The sequence below is a fragment of the Helicoverpa zea genome, chromosome 31, assembly GCF_022581195.2.
Source record: "Helicoverpa zea isolate HzStark_Cry1AcR chromosome 31, ilHelZeax1.1, whole genome shotgun sequence".
In the NCBI taxonomy this organism is placed as follows: domain Eukaryota; kingdom Metazoa; phylum Arthropoda; class Insecta; order Lepidoptera; family Noctuidae; genus Helicoverpa; species Helicoverpa zea.
In genome coordinates this window covers 3131614-3153704 of record NC_061482.1, presented here as the reverse complement: position 1 = coordinate 3153704, position 22091 = coordinate 3131614, and the positions used below count along the sequence as shown (strand labels likewise).

General features: G+C 37.4%; 1 pseudogene; it reads right to left on the bottom strand.

Moving 5' to 3' along the window:
* The window catches only part of LOC124645153, a 37690-nt pseudogene extending 20442 nt beyond the window's left edge, over positions 1 to 17248 (bottom strand).
* Between the last annotated feature and the right edge of the window lie 4843 nt (positions 17249 to 22091).

Here is a 22091-nt window from a genome sequence, read left to right as displayed (position 1 = left end):
GCCAGTCCTGATGTACTCCTTCGGCATACTCAAATGGACTCAAACTGAATTGGATGCCTTGGATAGGAGAGTCCGCACACTGCTGACCGCAGAACGAATGCATCACCCACGATCGTCGGTGATGAGACTGTACATCCCACGGAAATGTGGAGGCCGAGGCTTTTTAAATGCAAAGACGCTCCACAACCGTGAGGTGTGCAGTCTCAGAGAATATCTTCTCAAAAGCGACGTGGGTATGCATCGTGATATGGTAGCAGTGGACAAAGGACTCACTCCGCTATCGTTGGCAAATGAGAACTGGCGCAGACCTGTGGTACTAACTACCCATGATCGCAAGGAGGTATGGCAGAGCAAACAGCTACACGGACGCTTCTTCGGGGCTCTTCATGGCCCCGATGTAGACTTCAATGCGTCCGTATCTTGGCTACGCTTCGGTGACTTGTTTGGAGAAACCGAAGGGTTTGTATGTGCAATTATGGACGAAGTTATCCTTACGAATAACTACCGGAGATATATCGTGAAAGACGGGACGGTTGACATATGTCGGGCATGTCACCATCCGGGTGAGTCTATCAGACATATTATATCTGGTTGTTCTCGTTTAGCTAATGGTGAATATTTGCACAGACATAACCAAGTGGCCAAGATTATCCACCAGCAGCTTGCTCTGCAATACAACCTTGTAGACCTTGAGGTACCGTACTACAAGTATGCGCCCGACCCAGTTCTCGAAAAGGACCATATCACGTTGTACTGGGATCGATCTATCATCACTGACAGGACTATTGTAGCTAATAAGCCTGATATTGTGGTGATAGATCGATCAGCGCGCCGCGCGATGATAGTCGATGTCGCCGTTCCGCATGACGAGAACCTTGTGAAAGCTGAGAAAGAGAAACAAATAAAGTATCTCGACTTAGCGCACGAGGTTGTCGCCATGTGGAGTGTCGACACGGCTTTTGTTGTGCCGATTGTCGTTACGGCCAATGGTTTAATAGCCAAGAGCCTCGACGAACACCTCAGGAGGCTCTCGTTGGGCGGCTGGATCAAGGGACTGATTCAGAAGGCAGTACTCCTTGATACGGCACGTATTGTGAGGAGGTTTCTGTCTCTGGGACCCTAACCACCGGTACCTTGGACCCTGTGCCCGATATCGGTGGCAACCTATTTTTTATATTTTTAAATGTTTTTTATTTTTATATTTAATATTTAAAAATGTAAATTATATGCTTGAAAATAAATAAATACCAAAAACTTAAGATAAATGGAAAATAATTAATTTCCCTTGAATAAAGAAGCGCCTGTTCAAACGTTACGAGATGAGCATTCAACAACTTCAGCTCTATTAGACATAATTAACATCAGCCTATCAGGTATGTTGAATTTCATTTTGCTTACCTTAATATACCATGTTAAGCAGAAAAGATCCAACCAACACTTTTTCTAAAATCATGAAGTTTCATATATGCACGAAAAATCTAGACATTTTGACCACATTAACCTAACAAAAACATACCGGCCGAATTGAGAACCTCCTCCTTTTTGGGAAGTCGGTTAAAAAGTTAAACTGTGTCAAAGATACCATCTCCTAATCATGAAAATGTTGAAATAAAAAGGACTAAAAAAAATATTGAGCTTATCTATACTTCTATACTAATATTATAAAGAGGAAAACTTTGTTTGTTTGTTTGGTTGTAATGGATAAACTCAAAAACTACTGGACCGATTTTAAATATTCTTTCACCATTAGAAAGCTATATTATCTGCCAGTAACATAGTCTATATTTTATCCCGGCGCGGGCAGTAGCTCCCACGGGACGCGGGTGAAACCGCGGGAAAACGGCTAGTAATCAATACTTGGATACAGCAAGAGAAACAAGCGCGAACAGAGTGAACGAGAATAGTGTTGCAAGTTAATTTGTGGTAAGAAGGTGGGGAATTTATATACTTTTGACACACCCACACAAATCACACAGATGTTTAATAATGTAGCAAAGTATGCTGATATGTTATCCAATTATATTGATAAAAATAACTATTTATTTAAAGTTATACTCTAAAATTTTATCTCTAAGATATTGAAATCTCACACGAGCAAGAGCTTTTGTAAACATGTCAGCACACTGTTCTGTAGTACATAAGTAAAAAAAAGGTTTTTATTGTGGGAATCAAACCAAAAATCGCGTTCTTATATTAGTACATATTTATTCCCTTCTTCTTCTAAAAGGAACCACACATTAAACCGATACTTATATGTATTGTATTTTATGGCACAATATTTGTTTGATTTTCTAGGTTCTGGAATGAAGATTAATATTACTGATGAGAAACCATCCACTTCAAGGTCATCCAAACGAAACATGGAAATTGTCCCTTCAGAACCAACAACGCCTTTGGTTAATCCTAACAAAATCCTGAAAAAGCAAGGTACTTATTTTGTTTGTAGGGATACAAGCTTATATTTTTTCATCTTCTCTTAAAAATATACGGAGGACTGTAAAATATTATTGAATGCTTTAAAAACTCAGAATAATTACGCTCTTTTGATCTATATGTATAGGTCAGCATGCTGTTCAAATTACTAACCCAAGCATTAGTATGACCGTCTCCTTTGCTTTCTTGCTTTTTGTATCTGTTTGTCTGCTAAGTTCTAAGCAATGGATTACAATGAGAGGCTTTTACCAGCTTTGGAGAATTTGTTAATAGAGGTTTAGGAATAGAAATTATAGGAATATTTAAATTTTCCGAAAGAGTGTTTATTACTTTGATATTTTTTTCAGAAAACGAACATTTGTTATCTTGAAAGATACGTGGGAGAAAAGAAATGGAGTTAAGAAAAGCTGTACTCCAATTAAAATCAAATTTAAGAAAAGCCAAAGTACAAAAACTTGTCTTCAAAGAGAGGCTATCAAGAGCAACAAAAACAGTAAATACAAAGGCATTTGAGGTCCTTACCGAAATGTGTATTTATATGTCCAAAGCCACCAAAACTTTATTAAACATGCAGGTTACCCAACTCGGTAATAAGCTAAAGGGAAGAAGTTTCACTTTTGATCAAAAAGTTTTGGCTCTGTCTTTGTTTAAAGCCAGTCCAAAGGCATATAGATATTTAAGTGAGCTCTTCATTTTGCCAAAAAGAAAAACCATACAAGGTGTGCTTCAAAATTTAACACTGCAACCTGGAATAAATCCACTTATGATGAAGCAGTTGAAAAAAAGGGTGTTAAAGCTGCCAAAAAGACACAAATTCTGCACTATAATTTTTGATGAGATGGCAATTGCTCCTAGCTTGAAATACGACGTGAAAAACGACGACATTATTGGTTTTGTGAATGATGGACACAAACACAACTGAATTTCCAGACCATGTTTTAGTTTTTATGGTGAGAGGAGTGGTAAAAAATATAAGCTTATAGCTTCTGTGCCGGGTCCACAAAAACATCGGATTTAAAAAGATTGATCAAAACTGTGGTTCAAGCTGTGGAGGAAACAACCCTGCAAGTTGTGGCAACTGTGTGTGACCAAGGCGCTACAAATGTGGCTGCAATAAACGCCTTATTAAGCGAAACGAAAGAAAAATATCTTAGGAGGAATGAAGAATGGCGAGGGGGTTTTTTGAAATAAATAACACAAGCATTATTCCACTGTATGATCCCCCACATTTGCTGAAAGGTGTAAGGAATAATTTACTTACAAAAACATTACACTACAAATATGAGGGCGAGCAGTGTGTGGCGAAATGGGACGACATACTAAATTTGTACCAACGTGCTCCAGGCTTCATGGGAGTGACTACAGTTCCCAAATTAACCCTACTACATGTGATACCAAGCATGATCCCCAAGATGAGAGTAAAACACTGCACTCAAGTTTTTAGCAGTACTGTCGCTGTTGCGATGGGATTGAGGGCAGGTAATTTTGACGACAATAGTTTATTATGCAAGTATTTTTAGTATAGCGCTAGCAATATTATGCCAACCGCTGTAGGCTTTCAAGCAGCATATAAAACTCTTATAGTAAATAATCTGACGTTGGCTCACTCGGTTGGTTCTAATTGCGAAAAAGACGAAAATAAATGTTTAAATTCATTAAAAAATTTGTTTAAAAAAACACACTGAGGAGCCGCGACATGAAAATATAGAAATTGCTGAGGAGCATTAATTTATTTATGCAAGTGCAGGACATAAGCAAAATAATTGTCAGTAAATCCCCAGTGGATCGGGAAAAATGTGCAGCAATTGGCTATTGCAGCGGCTGGCTGATAAAAATGGCGAAAAAGAATATATATAAATCGTGTGCAAATTGTAAACACTACTTGGAGAGTGACGAAACAGAGGATTTTCACAAATTTATTAAAGCCAAAGAATATGAAAACAAGCGTTGGTTGTGGTATCCCAAACGGGAATTATTTGAAAATTTTGCCCAGATAGAATTAATAACTTATGAAATATTAAAAAACAATAAAAAATACAAGAATATTAGAATATATAAAAACAATTGTTAGTATTCATATCCAGTGGGACTTTATATCATGCCAAACCCACAAAGAAAAACTTACAGAATACTTATTAAATAAAAATGTTTTATTTTGTATAAATAACTGGTGCAAAGAGGTAAACGAAATATTGTGTGGAAAGGCACCATTTTCTGATCCAACTGATCTTATAAAAGTTCAGGCCTGGAACCATCATCAAAAATATAAATTGAGGAAGAGAATGAGGCAAACTTTCCACGCAATATTTCGTTTTCGAATTTAGACATTTATTTTCGTATTTTTCGCAATTGGAAACAACCGAGTGAGCCGACGTCAGATTATTTACTATAAGAGTTTTATATGCTGCTTTAAGGCCTACAGCGTTTGGCATAATATTGTTAGCGCCATGTGCTCGAATGGCACCAAAAAGTTTTCTAAGGGGTTTAGATTAAAACTTAATAGTAGTGAATTCACACCCTTAGAGGTCATTGTTTTAACAGTTTTTTGAAACCTTCTATTGTTTTTACCCAACTGGAGAGGGAGGGAACTATTGCCGATTTTCCATAATTTTTGAAAAATGTAATGGATTTAAGAATTGGTAGGCCATCATTCCATAACTTACCTATGATGTGAATAATATTATATTAGTCAATAGTAATCTTCAATGTAAGCCACTTCAAATATAACTTAGTATGGTGATTATTATTTAGCACCTAAATTTCAGACACACAGTATTATTTATACATGCTAAGTTATAATACTTATAATGTATTTTATGATGTGGTCCACTGAATCAGACAATAATGTACTTTCAACTTGTGAGAATAATAAAAGTTATTTTATGTTTTCGTATTTGGCCCGGGCCTGCAAAATTAAGGATATTATTAGGATTAATTGAATACCTAGCTACAAATTATGTATTGAATTAGACAATTCATTGTAAACTTATTGTTATCTATAAAAAAAAATAAAGTTTGTAAATAATTTTCGTTTTTTATTACATACATTTGATTCGTCTTTTTCCAAGTCAAAATCAGCAACCATAGCTATATGTATACGCAGCTATATAATAGTTATAGATTTAGTTAAAACCACCGCGGATAGATGGCACTGCTTGTATGATGACTGAATTACGGTCGAGAGTACCGTCTATCTCTAAGTATATGCATTGTAGTCTTTGGCGATGACAACTACAAGAACAAAAGCCGAACCAAAAAGTAAAACAGCCAATTGCAGCCAGTGCTGCAAGGAGTTCGATATGCGTGCGAACCTCGCCCTCGTTGTCATTTTATTCGTTTAATGAAATTAAAATTTTACAACAAAAATCATAGGTACAATAAAATAAAAGGAAAACATATTTTAGAAATTAATTATATGTAATAAATAAAGTATTATATACCACAGAATACTTTATTTATTACAACACATTTATTAAAATAAAAAATAAGTTCGATCTCGTTTTGTTGTGCTTTGAGTTACGTGAGTTTATGTATAGGTCCATGCGTGAAAAATAGTGCATTGACACATTTTTTGGCTAACTAAACGTAAATTCATCGCAGGACGACCCATCACTAGCTACTTCACCGTTGCTTTGGAAAGTCTTTGTCTTGATAGAAACGCGAGTCTATGGGTCGCGCCATGCTCGGGTAGAAAGACATGTCGAATGGGATAGAAAGAGCTTTGTCTTTTCTTGGAAGAATAGAGATATAATCGCCACGCTGGGCCCGCTGAAGCTGTCAGATAATAGATTTTCACTCGGGTCCCTTCGGGTTTTTCACCGACTATCCAGATTTGGGTAGACAATGCTGATAATATTTTTTTTTCATAAAGAGAGATTATTTCAAGGTTGGTGTCACATTATAAGTTTGACACTGACCCTTTCAGAGTCCTAAATATCACAGAAGAAGATTGGTTACTTAGTGTGCAATTAACAGAAGTTTGGATGATCCAAAGTATGAAGAAATGACAGTTAATGGAGAATTAAAGTGGTTGGTTCCAAAGGGGGCCAAGTGGCAAATATGTAAACAAAACCATGATGATATTGGTCATTTTGCAGTAGACAAAACTTTATCTAAATTTAAAAAAGACTATTGGTTCCCAAAGATGAAAAAGTTTACCACAAAGTATGTAAATTGCTTTACGCATACAGTAAAATACCAGCAGGCAAAAAGGAAGGCTTCTTGCATCCAATCCCAAAAAATTATGTTCCTTTTGAAACTATTCATATTGATCACCTGGGACCCTTTGTAAAAAGATCTAGGGGTAATGCCTATTTGAGGATGGGTTCACGAAATTTTGCATATTGAAACCACTCCGAAATTTACGGTGTAATTTAACAATCCGAGCATTAGATGACGCGTTTACCACATTTGGTTTTCCGAAACGCCTTATCTCTGATCAAGGTGCCACTTTCACGGCTGATGAATAAATAAAACCCGTAAATATTGTGAGAAAAACCACATAAAACATATTCTAAACGCCGTCGCTGCGCCTCGAGCCAATGGTCAGGTGGAGCGCTATAATAGAACCGTGTTAGCTGCGCTAATGTCTCGTACTGATAAAGTAGGAGAAACTAGATGGGACTCAGAAGTAGGCGATATTCAATGGGGGCTAAACAATACTCTCAATAAAGGTACGGGGAAAACCCCATCTGAAACTTTATTTGGTAGAAATTTAACACATAGTAGTGAAAATATTGAATGAAATATTTGAAGACACCAGACAGATAAATAAGCCTGTAAGTGAGATAAGAACGGAGGTAAGTGAATATATTATAAAAGAACAACAGAAACAGAAGGAAAGGTTTGATAAGTAGCTTAAGGAAGCCAAGCAGTATACAGTAAGAGATTTAGTGAAAATTCTTAAACAACAAAGTCATAATGAAGGGCAGAGTAAAAAGTTACTACCAGTCTTCTCAGGCCCTTATAAAATTTCAAAGATTTTACCTAACGATAGGTATGGGGTGTCAAGCATACCTGGATCTAATATTGGCAAAAGGCTTTACTGCAATGTTTGGGCTGCTGACCAGATACAACCATGGATAAGCACAAGCATTAATGAGCTGAGCTCAGAATCTGAATTATCTAGTTAAATTACTTGTTTACTTTAATTACTTGTTGATAAATAAAAGATAAGATGTTCGCATCATTTAATATGTATAAGTATGGTGCATGTAGGGCACCTTATTTTAAAAACAATTGTTCAATAATCGTTTTGATAAAACTGAAAAAAAAAATGAATAAGAATATTATGACTCAATGTCCTAAACTTTAATTATGTTCCTAGCAGTTGATTTGCTTAATTGATAAGAAAGAGACTGTTGTTAATTATATATACCTCTATAAGGAAGCCGACCCTAACATAAGTGGAAGGAAGGGCTCGGAGGATGATGAGGAAGTTATATTCAGTATAGGTAAATGGATATTAAACTTCATGAAAATAATACATAATGTAACTACTTACATGCTTGTTGTTTCAATGATGTGGTAGAAATGGGGACATTATCACTTAGTTACAAGATTAAGCACTCACGGGTGGTTGTAACCTTATTATCTAAATTGTTGGCTGATACTTTTCTTGAGATAAATTCTTAATGAGGCTTAATGAAGCCAAAGTAATATTAAGATTAAGGACAGTTGTAGACTATTAGATACTAAACTCTTTTGGGAGCAAATCTATGTCATGCTGATTGAAGTTGTACAGTGACTGGCAAGTGAGAGTGCTTGGCCAGTGCAACTTGCGGTACAGTAAAGAGAAGCAGGTGACATGTGAGAGTGCTTGGCCTGTGAAGCTTACAATGTATGTAGTATGTGATGTGTCGTGCTGCTTGTAGTTGTACAGTGACTGGCAAGTGAGAGTGCTTGGCCAGTGCAACTTGCGGTACAGTAAAGAGAAGCAGGTGGCAAGTGAGAGTGCTTGGCCTGTGAAGCTTACAATATATTATTATATGTAGTAAGTGATGTGTCGTGCTGCTTGAAGTTGTACAGTGACTGGCAAGTGAGAGTGCTTGGCCTGTGCAACTTGCGGTACAGTAAAGAGAAGCAGGTGGCAAGTGAGAGTGCTTGGCCTTTCTGCGCCTTCATGTTGCTCGATGTTGAACAGCTACTGGCAAGTGAGAGTACTTGGCCAGTGAAGCTTCGGAACCGGCAACAAAGGTAAAGTATAAAAATACTAAGAAATTCGAGTAATGGTGTTAAATCCGACTCATTGGAAGTTGTTTAGTGACCAATAGGTGGCACATGCTTGTGAAATATTTCTTCTTCTTCTTAGCGTAGCTTGTGAAATATTTGTTTATTGAAAATGTATGTATAATGTATAATAATTTATTTATTTAAACGAGTAGTAATAAGACCTAAACATTGGACTCTTATTCCAAGAATTACCCACGTAGATATTTTTTTTTAAATTACCCAATAGTTTGAGGACAGACTATGGTCAGGAAGGCCGAATATTAGATCCCTTTATGTTATACGGGCAACACTGATGCCACTGTGATGACAATCCTATGACAGTTTTGACAGATGGGGCGCGCGCGTTTTTTTCGGGAGCATCCGGCTATTGCAAAAAGGCACAGAGTACCTTTTTTTTTTTTTTTTAGCGACGTAAAATCATCAAATGACCCCTCCCGCTGTGGGTTAGCAGCGGTGAGGGAGTGTCAGACTCTTACTGACTAAAATCGTCGTGTTCCGTCATAGGCCTTTTATGTACCAGGGCCGCGGTATCTCTTTCGAACAACCCGCAGCCCCGGGGCACAGAGTACCTTAGATATACTAAAAGGAGCCAGTTTCCGCAAAGAAAGGAATTACTGATCCAGTCACGCGCCGTGAATACTCGACGGTCGGCAAGGCGAGGAGTAATTTTCTTCCGCGCCATTATATATGAATCAAAATATTTGTTCGGAAAATAATAAACAAAAAATGTGAATTTACTAATAATTCCACAGAGGAAGGATAATAAGGAAAATATGAAAGAAGTTCTCCGTGTACAAAGATTAATTCACAATTTGTTTCTAGCATAAAGAAAGAAACGCAACCCAATAAAGATGTGGAGATGCGGCAGAGTGAGATGGAGCAGCATGCAGAGCTCCATGCAATTGGATCGGGAGTAAATCATATCTCTGGTGAGAACGGTCCATATATTAATGTTGTGATTGCTCAACAGGATGTTAGAGCATCAGTGTCTTTTGTGTCTGAGGAGTTTTTATCAAAGCTGGATATTACATACATCAAGAACAGCCCAAGTTATAAGGCTTCGTCAGTATCTGGTGCACAATTGGATGTACTGGGCGAAACATGCATTAATTTTCTTATAGATTCATGTTTCTTTAGTCATAAATTTTTAATTATTCAAAATATTCAAAACAATTTGATTTCTTTTGAACGTCTGGATCTGGACAGCTGTCAAGGGAATCAAAAATTAAATACTAAGTTGAACCGCAAACCTAGACTTATGCCGCAAAGTGAAATATAAATAATAAATCACCAAGAAAAAGTGATTACTGGAATAACGGCGTAGTGCTCTAACTTGTCATTCTGTTCATCAATTAATTTTGCATGTAAAATTTTCAATTTCATCCAGTTTATATCCACAGATCTCTCGAAATTTTCAACAGTTGTGCCACGATGCACGGCGCAGCGCGCCGGTGCCTCCAGTGGCGTCCTTGACAACAGGTGACAAAAAAGACTGTTTTAGTTTTTTGGTGTTTTATTAATTTACATATATTTCCAATTTAATAGAGTAATGCCCGTTTTCACCAACAACCTCTTACCGTTTCCCTATCTAAATGCTACTTTTAATAAGGACCCCTCCCAATTTGACACCTACCTAAATTCATTTTCACCACACTTGTACATGGATCCCTTAAGTAAGTGACAGATTACTAGTTCTACAAACGATAAAGAAAAGTCGATATTTTATCGATAAAATTATTTTTCAGTACTTCTTAAGAAATAAACGTCAATCGAGTATATATTTCTAAAGCCTGTGAATAAATTATCTTGTGATGTAATTTTAACTACTTTACGCTTTGTTTTATGCAATAGAACAGTAAAGAGGTTTTCTATAGGTGAATTCTTACCGCAAAGGATATATTTTTTAAAATAAAATAAAAATATCCTTTGCGCTTTTGTCAAATTGACAACCGCTGATGTCATACATTCGCTGAGGTTAATTTTGGGTTTGTTACTGTTAGAATTGAATAAGTGAGTTGATTATGGCAGAAAAGAGAAAACGTGGACAAAACTTTACTACCGAAGAAAAAGACAAACTCGTGAAACTGCTGACGTCTCATAGAGACGTTATATTGAACAAAAAAACGGATGGGACCACGAACGACGCAAAAAACAAAGCTTGGATCCAAGTCACAAATAGTTTTAATGCGACAGGAACCATTTACAGGTAGGTAAATGTGAATAATATTTGTGTTTAATAATATTACTACAAAGGTTAATAAATTATTTTGTTATTCTCTCCTTTTTCTGCAGATCAAAAGACTCCCTCGTGAAGGTATGGGAAAAGTTAGTCTGAAAGTAAGCTGTACTTTCAGACGACAAGAAGGAGTACAACAGCAACGGGTGGAGGCCCATTTGATGTAAAATGCGATCCCATCCTCGAACAAGTGTGTGCACTGCTTGGTAGAGGATGTACAGACATAATTGGCGTCCAGGATTCCGACTCAATCACTCAAGAGTCCTGGACACCAATTATACCTGAGTTAGCGTCTCGTTACCCGGAAAGGGAGATGATACCATCAACTTCGGAGGTACCATCTACCGAAGAGGTACCATCTATTTCGGAGGTACCATCTACTCCAGAGGTGCCATCTACTTCAGAGGTGAGTACTGTGGAATGCTAGTACCACTGCAGTTACTGTAGTTACTGACTGCATTTGGTATTTCAATGTTAAGTTTATTTGTTTTTTAAATACAAGATGAACATTGTCAGTCAGCTGCTGTGGCTCGCCTGTGCTTGACCAATATCCTTAATATTCACAAATTAAAAAGTCAATTTAAAAGTACATACTAATTTATAACATTTAATCAAAGTCAGGTTAGTTACACCTCTTATAACTCAAGATTAAGATATGTGTTACTTTTTACTCTACTAACAAAAAAGGAGGGTACCAACACTCGTGGTTCAAAGAAAGTTAGTCTGATCACAAATATTTATTTCAGTATGTAACTAAACCGAAGACACCATTGTGGTCGAGAAGGCGACCACAAATATCTGAAACCAATGAAAGGATGGGAGCAGCATTGTGCTCCAGCTTTACTGATATAAATAAAAAAAGAACATAATGAAGACCTAAAAAGGCAACTTCTTGAGGACGAGATTGACTTTAAAAGAAAATTGTATGACATACAACTGCAAACAGCAGCAAAGGAGCTTGAAATAAAACAAATAATATGTGATCAAATTAAAGGTTATTATTAATCTTTATTGTTTCTAGTTATTGACTTTCAAAATATTGTGTAATTAAACGGGTCGTTCGTCGTTTCGCCCCACAAGCGATTGGCACCGCGGTGCCAATCGACGAAGTACAGTTTTTGAATAGGTCGATTGGCACCACAGTTTTGGTTTTTGTTTTATTCGGGGCGAATGGCCCAAGGTTTCTTAAGCATAGGTCGATTCGCACCACGCAGTAAAACATTTGGTTAACTCATTTGAAATATCGTCAATTCCAATTATTTATTTGTACAGTCGATACGAAAATTGACATCATCTACCAGGAGAGCAGAAGTGTAAATGTGAGTGAATTGTGTAAAACTCTAGGAATATTAACAGTTGAGAAAACTCGGCCTGAAAAGCACGGGCCAGATTACCATGAGAAGAAAGTAACGTAGGTAAATCGACCCACTGAAATGCTTTTCCTGAAATCTGGTAGTTGTGAAATTTTTCACAGCTCAAAATCGTCAGGAGGCCAAAAGACTTAGATCATTTTCATAATTTTCATCAAAAATATTATAAGCAAAATACTTGGTCTAGAGTAATGGACTCTTAATATAAACTTTGTTACTACTGTGTAGATACCTAATAAAAAATGTGTTTTTTTTTATATTTACGTTTTGCATCAAAATTGAGATTATTTTAACTTTCTTATATTGGGTACTAGGAGTTCAGCATTTTAGACAAATTCATCCTCATCCTCCGAACCTTTTTCCCAACTATGTTAGGGTCGGCTTCCAGTCTAACCGGATGTATCTGAGTACCAGTGCTTTATAAGGAGCGTCTGCCCTATCTGACCCCCCCAACCCAGTTACCCGGGCAACCCTTTGGTTAGACTGGTGTCAGAGTTACTGGCTTCCGACAACCCGAATATTAGAGAAAGTAATTTATGCGAACTTCGAAAATATTCTGACTAATTAGCTGTTCCACCCGCTTCAAATATAGTGGTCGTCGATTACTGACGTGATACATGCATTGTATTTTAATAAATTCTTTTGCCTTGAATATATTATAGTTAATAAGGATCACTACTTAGCGAGATCTGATAATAATTGATCTTGATATTGAGTTGTATAGCAGTGAGTACGTCTTGCTCCCTTAAACGGCACTGCTGGCGGTAGCGTCGGCGGTCGGGTTGCCTCCCTTCCTCAAAAATGTGCGAGGGGGGCGATGGCTAATCCTCGCGTTAAGCTCGTGAACAGGTGCTGCCTGTGGTGCCTGGTCGTCTTACTGACTATATAAGTAGTAATTATGCAAACTCATTTATATATATATATTTTTATGTTCCTGGCTGAGTGGTCTAATTTCATCATCATCAGCCTATCGCAGTCCACTGCTGGACATAGGCCTCTCCAAGTGCACGCCACTGAGATCGATTTTCGGCTTCTCGCATCCAGCTCCTGCCAGCCGTCTTGCGCAAGTAATCACTCCACCGTGCCTGAGGACGTCCTACACTACGTTTGCCGAGGCGTGGTCTCCACTCTAGAACTCGTTTACCCCAACGGTTATCGGTTCTTCGGCTAATATGGCCAGCCCACTGCCACTTCAGCTTGCTGATTCGGTGGGCTATGTCGATGACCTTGGTTCTCTGACGGATTACCTCATTTCTGATGCGATCCCTCAGAGAAATATTTACTATATTCGTTTCATCCATGTTTTACATTATAGCACATGTAGGTGGGCACTCCGTTATATCCTATTTTAAATAATTGGAGGCTATTTTTCTTTTCATTAAATTCATTACGCTTGAGTTAGTTAAGGTATGTAGAGGCTGCATATTGTATAATGTAATACATATTGCACACAAATGTATATATAATAAATTGTTGAAAGGTTTTTCTAACCTACAGACGGACATGTGTTGCTGGGGAGTTTGTTGCTCCACTTCTTCTTCCCAGCAAAAACACATAGTTTTTGTATGAAAATTATGAAAAAGATCTAAGTCTTTTTGCCTCCTGAGAATTTTGAGCTGTGAAAAATTTCACAACTACCAGATTTCATGAAATTAAGTCCTAATGGGTGCTTATGTTAACTTCGAAAATATTCTGAATAACTAGCTCAGAATTTTTTTCAAGTATTTTTTTTATATTTACTTCAAGTATTTTATGCTGTCCTGCACGTCGATTCTATAAAATCTCACAACTCACTTCGACATCACTCTCACTTCGCATTCGTTCTAAAGGTAGAATTCCGTGGACGCGACAATAGTCAACCTATGAAAATGTATGGCACCGTTGCCGAGGCCCGTGACAGTCGCGCGCGGCCGACGAATTTCGTAAGCTGCTCGCGGCATTGTCAACAATTTAATTCTGGTTTTACTAAAATTCTATAGATGTTATTAAGCGCAAGACCATGTTGAGAAGCGTACGGCTCACGAAATTCGTCGTCTGTGCGCGACTGTCGCGGCCCTCGGCAGCGGTGCCATACATTTTCATAGGTTGACTTTTGCCGCGCGCGGCTGCGACAATCGCGACCCACGGAATTCTACCTTAAAGTTTCGTGATTGACATTGTCAAACTACACTAGCGCTACACTATCGAGCGTGTTGACAAGTTGAACTAAATTAAACTCGAGATTTTGACAGATCTGTCAAAATCTGTCTATCTATAGGGGAGGTAGGGGAGAGATGGGCAGTTGGGAGACATGATCAAATCAGAATAAAAGGGGGGTCCTTTTATTCTGATTTCTGATCATAGTTTTGTTTTTTTTTTATTGGGTAGTTTACGTTACCGACTGGTAACGGTGTTCATCCATAGACTATCTGTCATTTCTGTGAGTTGTCAAGAACAAACACTCGTAAAAGTACTTAAATATTTTGTTGCGGTTTCGGATCGTTATAAAGAGAAAACTAAAGAAAGGTATGTGTATTTTCTATTATTAATTATTGATTGTCAAAATCTCCAGTTACAATTATAGTAAGTCGATGCAATCCACACCTATTATACCTTTAGAAGAGAGTACTACAGCAATAGTTAATGGGCCCCACGTTTTTATTTTAGTCTAATATGACCGGGACCACCTACGTAGGTTGACAGGTAAGTAACTATTTTTTATTTTCTAGTTTTCAGTGCACATAAGATAAAACCGTTTAATTTAAAAGTTTTTTTACCGATTTTTTTTTATAAACTAAGTCAAAAGTGTCCAATGCTCCCTATGGTAGGGAGGCTTGGACATACCATGTAATGTATAATTTGTAAATTTTTGCTCTTCTTCGTCAGTGAAAATTTGTGAGGTTATAAATCTGCGCGAAAAATCCTTTATAGAATCTTGTTTCGGGTACCGTTGCCAACTTGATCTAGAGACTATTATATTTAAAATAGTGTTTAAATAAAGTTCTAAGTGTTTTAAAGTGATTAAGTGCCTACCTTTAACGATGGCTAGAATGTTTTTGCTTAAATCTTTATTAGAAGAAGCTCATGCTTTAGATAATATAGAAAAGCGTCGACAATCTGCTAGAATTCGTAGTTTATCTTTATTAACTCGAAAAATTTATAGAATTTTATAGAATCGCAGGGCTGGTACATCGTAAGATGAAACTCAGATACAAAAATGCATTTTTTTCGGTTTTGAAGTATGGATAAAACTTCAGTAGGTAATGATACTACACGGAAAGTGTTATAATAAAAACTGCTTATCTCCTCTGACTACAATCATAATTTCAAAAAAAGAACTGTTTCATATTGTGGGGCGAATCGACCCATTCCAAATGTGTAGTTCGTCGATTGGCACCGCGGGGCGAATCGACCCATTCAAAAATTGTACTTCGTCGATTGGCACCGCGGTGCCAATCGCTTGTGGGGCGAAACGACGAACGACCCAATTAAACTCCTTTGGAAGCCGTAGATAGGATCTGCACCAGCAACAGGAACGCTTGGGATCTGTCCATTTGCAATTAATTGGTCTAAATTTGGAATACTTCCATCATTTATTGGATCTCGCTCCTTCCTAATTATGCACATATTGTGCAAGATACAGCAAGCCAATATTACATTAACGGCAGTGCTTAATTTCAACCGAATTCCCACAGCTAAAACAGGGAATCTTCTTTTTAAGACTCCATATTGCCGTTCAACTGTGTTCCTTGTTTTGATGTGGGCTTCGTTATATTTTTGTTCTCCACGAGTTGATGGATTTAAGTATGGAGTTAAAAGGTGACTCTGTAAAATTATAGGTTAATTATATTTGTTTTGTTTCAGGTGGTGCAAGAAACTGGAAAGACCTTTAAAAACATGTTGCGCCGACCTCAATTAAAGCTGGGATGGATTAGGAGGATAATTATAATATTTGTTACATTACATGAGGACTAACATTAAAATATTTGTTTACTATCTTTGTTTTAATTTACATTTATTATGTTCAATGTTAGAACCTACTTCTTACCTTCAGAGGGTATCCACTATCACCCAGGAGATAAGCTCCGCCATATTCACCATTTTGGAATCTTTGGTATCTACTGCTGTTTTGGTATATAGTTGAGTCATGTGTAGAGCCCGGCCATCGCGAAACCACATCAGTTATTAACAGATTTGCATCTGTTATGGTCTGTGTATTTAAGGACATGTAGGATTTTCTATTTCTGAATAATTCAGCGTCATCACCACCTAGGAAATGCATGTAGGTTAGCTTATATTTATTATATAATATCTACACAATGTAAAAAATATCGATGTTATAAAACTACCAGGTGACTGAATTTTGATATGTGTGCAATCTATGCACCCTAAAACATTCGGAAACCGTGCTATTTTATAAAACTGTTCTTTCACTGTAGAAATCTCCTCTGGTGTTTCAGGAAACCGTATAAACTCTTCGCGTAGGGTCACTATGGCAGTTGCAACTCTTCTAATTATGCGACAGCTAGTAGACACGCTGACACCACTTAAATCTCCGATAGTTAATAAGAAATTTCCAGTAGCGAAGAATCTTAGCGCACACAATAATTGGTTTATCGGTGGTACTGCCTTATTCCTAAAAAGAGACATAGGTACAATAATTAATATAGGTAATAGGGGTAGATAAAATACTATCGGTAGATAATAGGTAAGTAGTTATTGCGGTAACAAAAATATACTTATCTAACCAAAGTAAGGCACACATCTTACTTGTTATTTTTGTATTCTAAAAGATGCTCAATTTTTCTAATAAATAAAGAACACTCTGTTTAGATAACCTATATCTTATAAAAAAGTCATGATCGTCGTATTTCTCAAAGTCATCTGCTCTTTCACGATAAATACGAGGTCTTCTAATCATCTGACGATTATTATTTAACATATCCACAACCTCCACAGCTTCTAAACTTTCTAAAAATTCGTTTATTTCACTATCCATCGCTAGAAACGATTAGAAATATGTTTGTATTCTGACATTATAATGATAGGGGTTGTTTAGGCAGGCATCAATCGGGCTCCCAAGTTTAAGTGAAATTTTGACGTTATAATTGACACCTAAGCTTTGGTGAAAATGAAATTCTTATTAAGTGTTCCGTAAATGCTCCCTAAATTTAGGTGTTTGTTGGTGAAAACGGGCATAAGTTTCCTGTTTTTTTTACATGTTATATAGTGACGCATGTAGTGATGGTGGAAGTCAGCCTGCCACAATGCTGGAAGGATCTGTGAGAAGCCCTCACTGCTCACAAGCACGTTTTTTCAAAGGTGAACGGGGTTTGAAGGTGCACTGTGGCAAGGTTCATAAACCTCACAGTGTGCCTTCGGCTCCCATATCCTTACCTAGTACCCCATCTAATTCTGATCCCACCCCATTTGGCAACAGCCATGTAAATTAAAAAAATCCATACCCGTCTTAAAAAGAGTTCCTCGAGGCGCTCTCGTCGTCCGAGAGAACACGTGCGGTTACTTACCTTTCCCTATAAGATTCTACATGTCCAAAAAAATTTGGCCTCCAAAAAAACCTAACAGGCAAAGTTAAAGAGAACTGTAATAGTCCTACTTCTTTTGACCCATTAACAGCACAGTTTTCCCACAAAGGACTCTTGAATCATGTAGAATCAAAATTCGGGGAAGGTGATATATGGGGTGCCGCTAGAATTCTTTTCAGTAGCGATGTGGTTGCGCCGTGCTCTCCAGAGACTGTTGCAGCTCTGGAGAGTAAACACCCGGCAGCATCGGATGACCTCTCCTTCCCCGAGCCTCCTGCCCCAGACTCAGATTACCTATCCATTACAGCCAACCAATTGTGCGCTGCTGTCGGCTCCTTCCGGAGCGGCTCTGCCGGTGGCCTCGACGCCGCAGCACCTTAAGGATCCAACGTGCTCAAGCGCCGGGGAAGCTTTTGAAGGAGCTGACAGCCCTCTATTAACCTAATGCTCTCCAGCAATGTGAACGGAGCCGTCCTCGACGTTTTGTATGGCGCCAATTTATGTGCCCTCCGTAAAAAAGATGGCGGCATCCGTCCCATTGCCGTGGGATATCATATATCGCCATATCGCAGCCAAGTTTGGCTATTACAAAGAAACCCTGGCCAGCCCAACTAGGTTTTGGCTCGAAGGGGGGCTGTGAGGCTGCGGTACACTCCCGGTTATCCTTAAGGTTGACATTAGGAACGCTTTCAACTCCGTAAATAGAGATCTGACCAGACCTTGTTGACGGAAGTTAAAAATCAAATTCCAAAATTACATACATTTCTTTGGCAGTGTTATAGACATTAGAACTTTGTCTTTATAGAGTAATTTAGTTGAGATTCGGCCGTCGGATGTCAACAAGGTGATCCTCTGACTGAGGCCTGCCATTTTCACTATATTTATTATTTTTAAATACTTTTGTAAATATAGTACGTACGTCACGTACGTAGTTTAAGTTTTCATCGTAAATTGGTTTATTTAGGTTGGTATTTTATTTTCTTTTTGTTTATCTTTGGAAACATAGGTATGGTAATTAGGTTATAGGGTAAAATAGGTTAGTTGTTAAACTCATATTTCTGTCTCTCATCTCATTTCATTGTATTTCTGTATATTTGTAATACATTTTTACTTTAACACGATGACTGCCAGAAAGCGATCTTCTCTTACAAAAAAATCGAAACATCCCAGGCGAATGAGACTAGCTAGATCGTGTGAGCAGTCCAAAAAATCTTCATGTTCATATTCCGGACGAGCTCACTAACAATGTTGTATATGCTGAAGCTCTCAATAAACTTTCTGTCGCATTGTCACGATCACTTTTTTATTCATGCAAACTTTTCGACACTGACAGTAATTTACTGCTACATGCTACTTATCAAGGTCGGAATTACTATGAAAAAAATACTACAGAACGCGAGCTCAACAGCAGTAGTTCAATAGAGGGATCTCCTTAATTATTATACGCCTAGCCGTATTTGGGTCCAATAGATATTTATAAGATGTCATTGTCAGAGTTACTCAAAATGGAGAAATAAACCATCCACGCGAAGACCGACATCCGCGCGGACGGAGTCGTGGGCGGAAGCTAGTAGCTCTGAACGAAGAGAAAGTAAATAATATTCAAAATAAAGTTTCGCGGAAACGAAACAAGCGTATTGTTTCGAAGTCTAGAAAGGCTTCCAAATCACCAAAGGTGATGATAAATAGTAGTAAGTTTTCAGGTTCTTGTAACTGGAAAGAAGTTAGGAAGAATAACAAATATAATCATTATTATCCTTCAGAGAGGAGGATAGGCACGCAGTATATAAACAAAATACAGCTGTGTAATATTAACAATAATTTAGAATTTTTTAAGTGTGGATGAAAGGATAAGATGATGGTAAGCTACTTCATCTTCGTGAGAAGATGATGTCCACGGCAGAGCTACTTCATCTTCAGCATGAAAGAAGATGAAGATAACCATTATGTTTTTTTATAATATTGGATAATTTTTATAATGTTAATTTGTAAATCTACTCCAGAAATTATTATCTTTCGGATTTGGAAGAATCTTTGAATGGTGAATTGAGGTTGAGATCAACTTCACAATAAGGGGCATAGCCTCGCGAAGAGTGTTTGCTTGACACAATGGTTTCTGTCGAAGATTCATTATCCATATATTTGATTCATCAATATTACAAAATTTTAATTTACGATAATATGTTGGAATGGATATCTGGTCGGTGAGAAACTTTAATAACGGTGACTTATCCCTTCATAAATAATAAATTCCTTCTGAGATACCTGAAGCATTTGAGTTAATTCGGGATTAAATCATTCCTGATGATGCTGGGAAGGTAACAGGTTGGTTTTTATGCATTATATTGGGGGTACATATGAACGTGATTCAAGTGCTGCCCTTAAGCTGAAAAGGTCGCCTCCCAGATGCCCCCCTCGGATTTGGTCCGTTTTGGATTGCGTTAATGAAGAAATTCCAACAACTCAGAATACTATAGAATGTTGGCACAACCGTTGGAACAGTCTACTTAATAGAAAAAAAATGAATACATATAAAACGCTACAGGAAATATTTTTTTAAGGAGCAAAAAAATACATCAATGGAAATAGAAAGAATAACGGCAAACATAAAAAGAAAGAAAAGAAATGGCTCCAAACTAATAAAGAAGATTAAAGAACATATATTGAAGAAAGAAACAATGAATTTTAAAGATTACTTAAGCGGTCTCGTGTACATAATGTATTTGAAAACTTAATTTTTTATTATTTTTTATTCCGATTGTGCAGAAAAACTGTTTAGTTTGATTTATGTTGGTTGTGTTATTTTTTAAAATTTATTAAACTATGATTAAAAATTTATTTGAGTATTTTTTAGAAAGGATACATAAAGGACAATGGCCAAGTTGTATGGGATTTGGTACCTACTCCTATAGTCTCTTTAATGTTTATGTGACTATTTCTTTTAGGAATTAGGCGGGAAGGTTTAAATGTTCGCCCAGCCTGTAGTTTAGCTGTGCTTTTGAGATTAAGTCTCGGATGATACTTTATTCTAAGGGCGTAGTTGATGTAGAACTGTTGGTAACTTTTTAGTCTTTAGGTTTTATTTGGCTGGAAAACCATTTAAATATGTTCGAATAGAAATGTTTTGATACTGAAATTGTCACTTCTCATAATCAGTCAAATAAACAAAGAGTTATTTTCAATATTTTATGTAAGGTCCCGGTCCCGAGCTCGCTACAGTACTTATGTTTATATGTATTGAAAAAGCTCCAATTTTTTATTCCAACGCCAGTCCTACAACCATCATAAGTTTAGAAATCTTCTGAAGCCATTTATAATTATTAGCAGTGACGGATATATAATAGATGTAGTTCATTCCGCGCTACAACATCTAGCGCTACCATAATGAACACATTGATAAAAGAAGAACATCCACTTCATTGGTTTTTAAATAGTGACGATGTCTTCATTGTAGATAGGGGCTTCAGAGATAGCGTGGGTGATATTCAAGCTTGTCGCCATGACGCACATACGCCACCTTCAAAGGATCCCAACTCTACTCAATTAACTACAGAGCAGGCAAATAAGACCCGGTTGGTCGCAATCTGTAGATAGGTTGTAGATGTCGTGAATGGAAAATTAAAAAACTAATTTAAATTGTTGCGACAAACATATTTTAACCGCGCACTCTACCACATTTTTCGTGATTTCAAAATAGCAGCAGCTGTAATAAACGCCCACTATCGTGTCGCTGAAGACAATAGGTTCGCTCCTGATATCCTGAACATAATTCACTCCAGGTTAAAAACCCTAAATTATTTACAAGATTACGTGCAAATGAAAAATCTAAACGGGCAGCAAGTAGCTTTTCAAACAATGCAAGCCAATATTTCATATTTTGAAGACTTCCCGCGTTTAACGCAGAATGAGGTATTTTTATTTGTTTTAGGAAGCTCCGATATTAAGCTTGGTAAATCCTACTGCGCCGGACATCTTCATATTCTTCTTCAATATTTTAATAGACCGGGATTTGACTGACACGCATGCCATTGCACGCTGGTACTTATCTTACAGGAAAACGCACTGTAGGAAGTTGTGCTTACATAATCTCTGTTGTATGGTATATGTGGTCTGGTCTGCTAATCCTGTTGAAACCTGCTGTTTCCTAGACCGGGGCCATGTTACCGCCAACGCCATGTATCGACGTGACGACGAGTAAACGACTGGGGTGAACCTGCGACGTGCTGCGCGCGCCGCGTGAAAGACTGTCACATCGAGTCAAATCTTTTCATTCGCATTTTTGTTTCTTTAAAACCT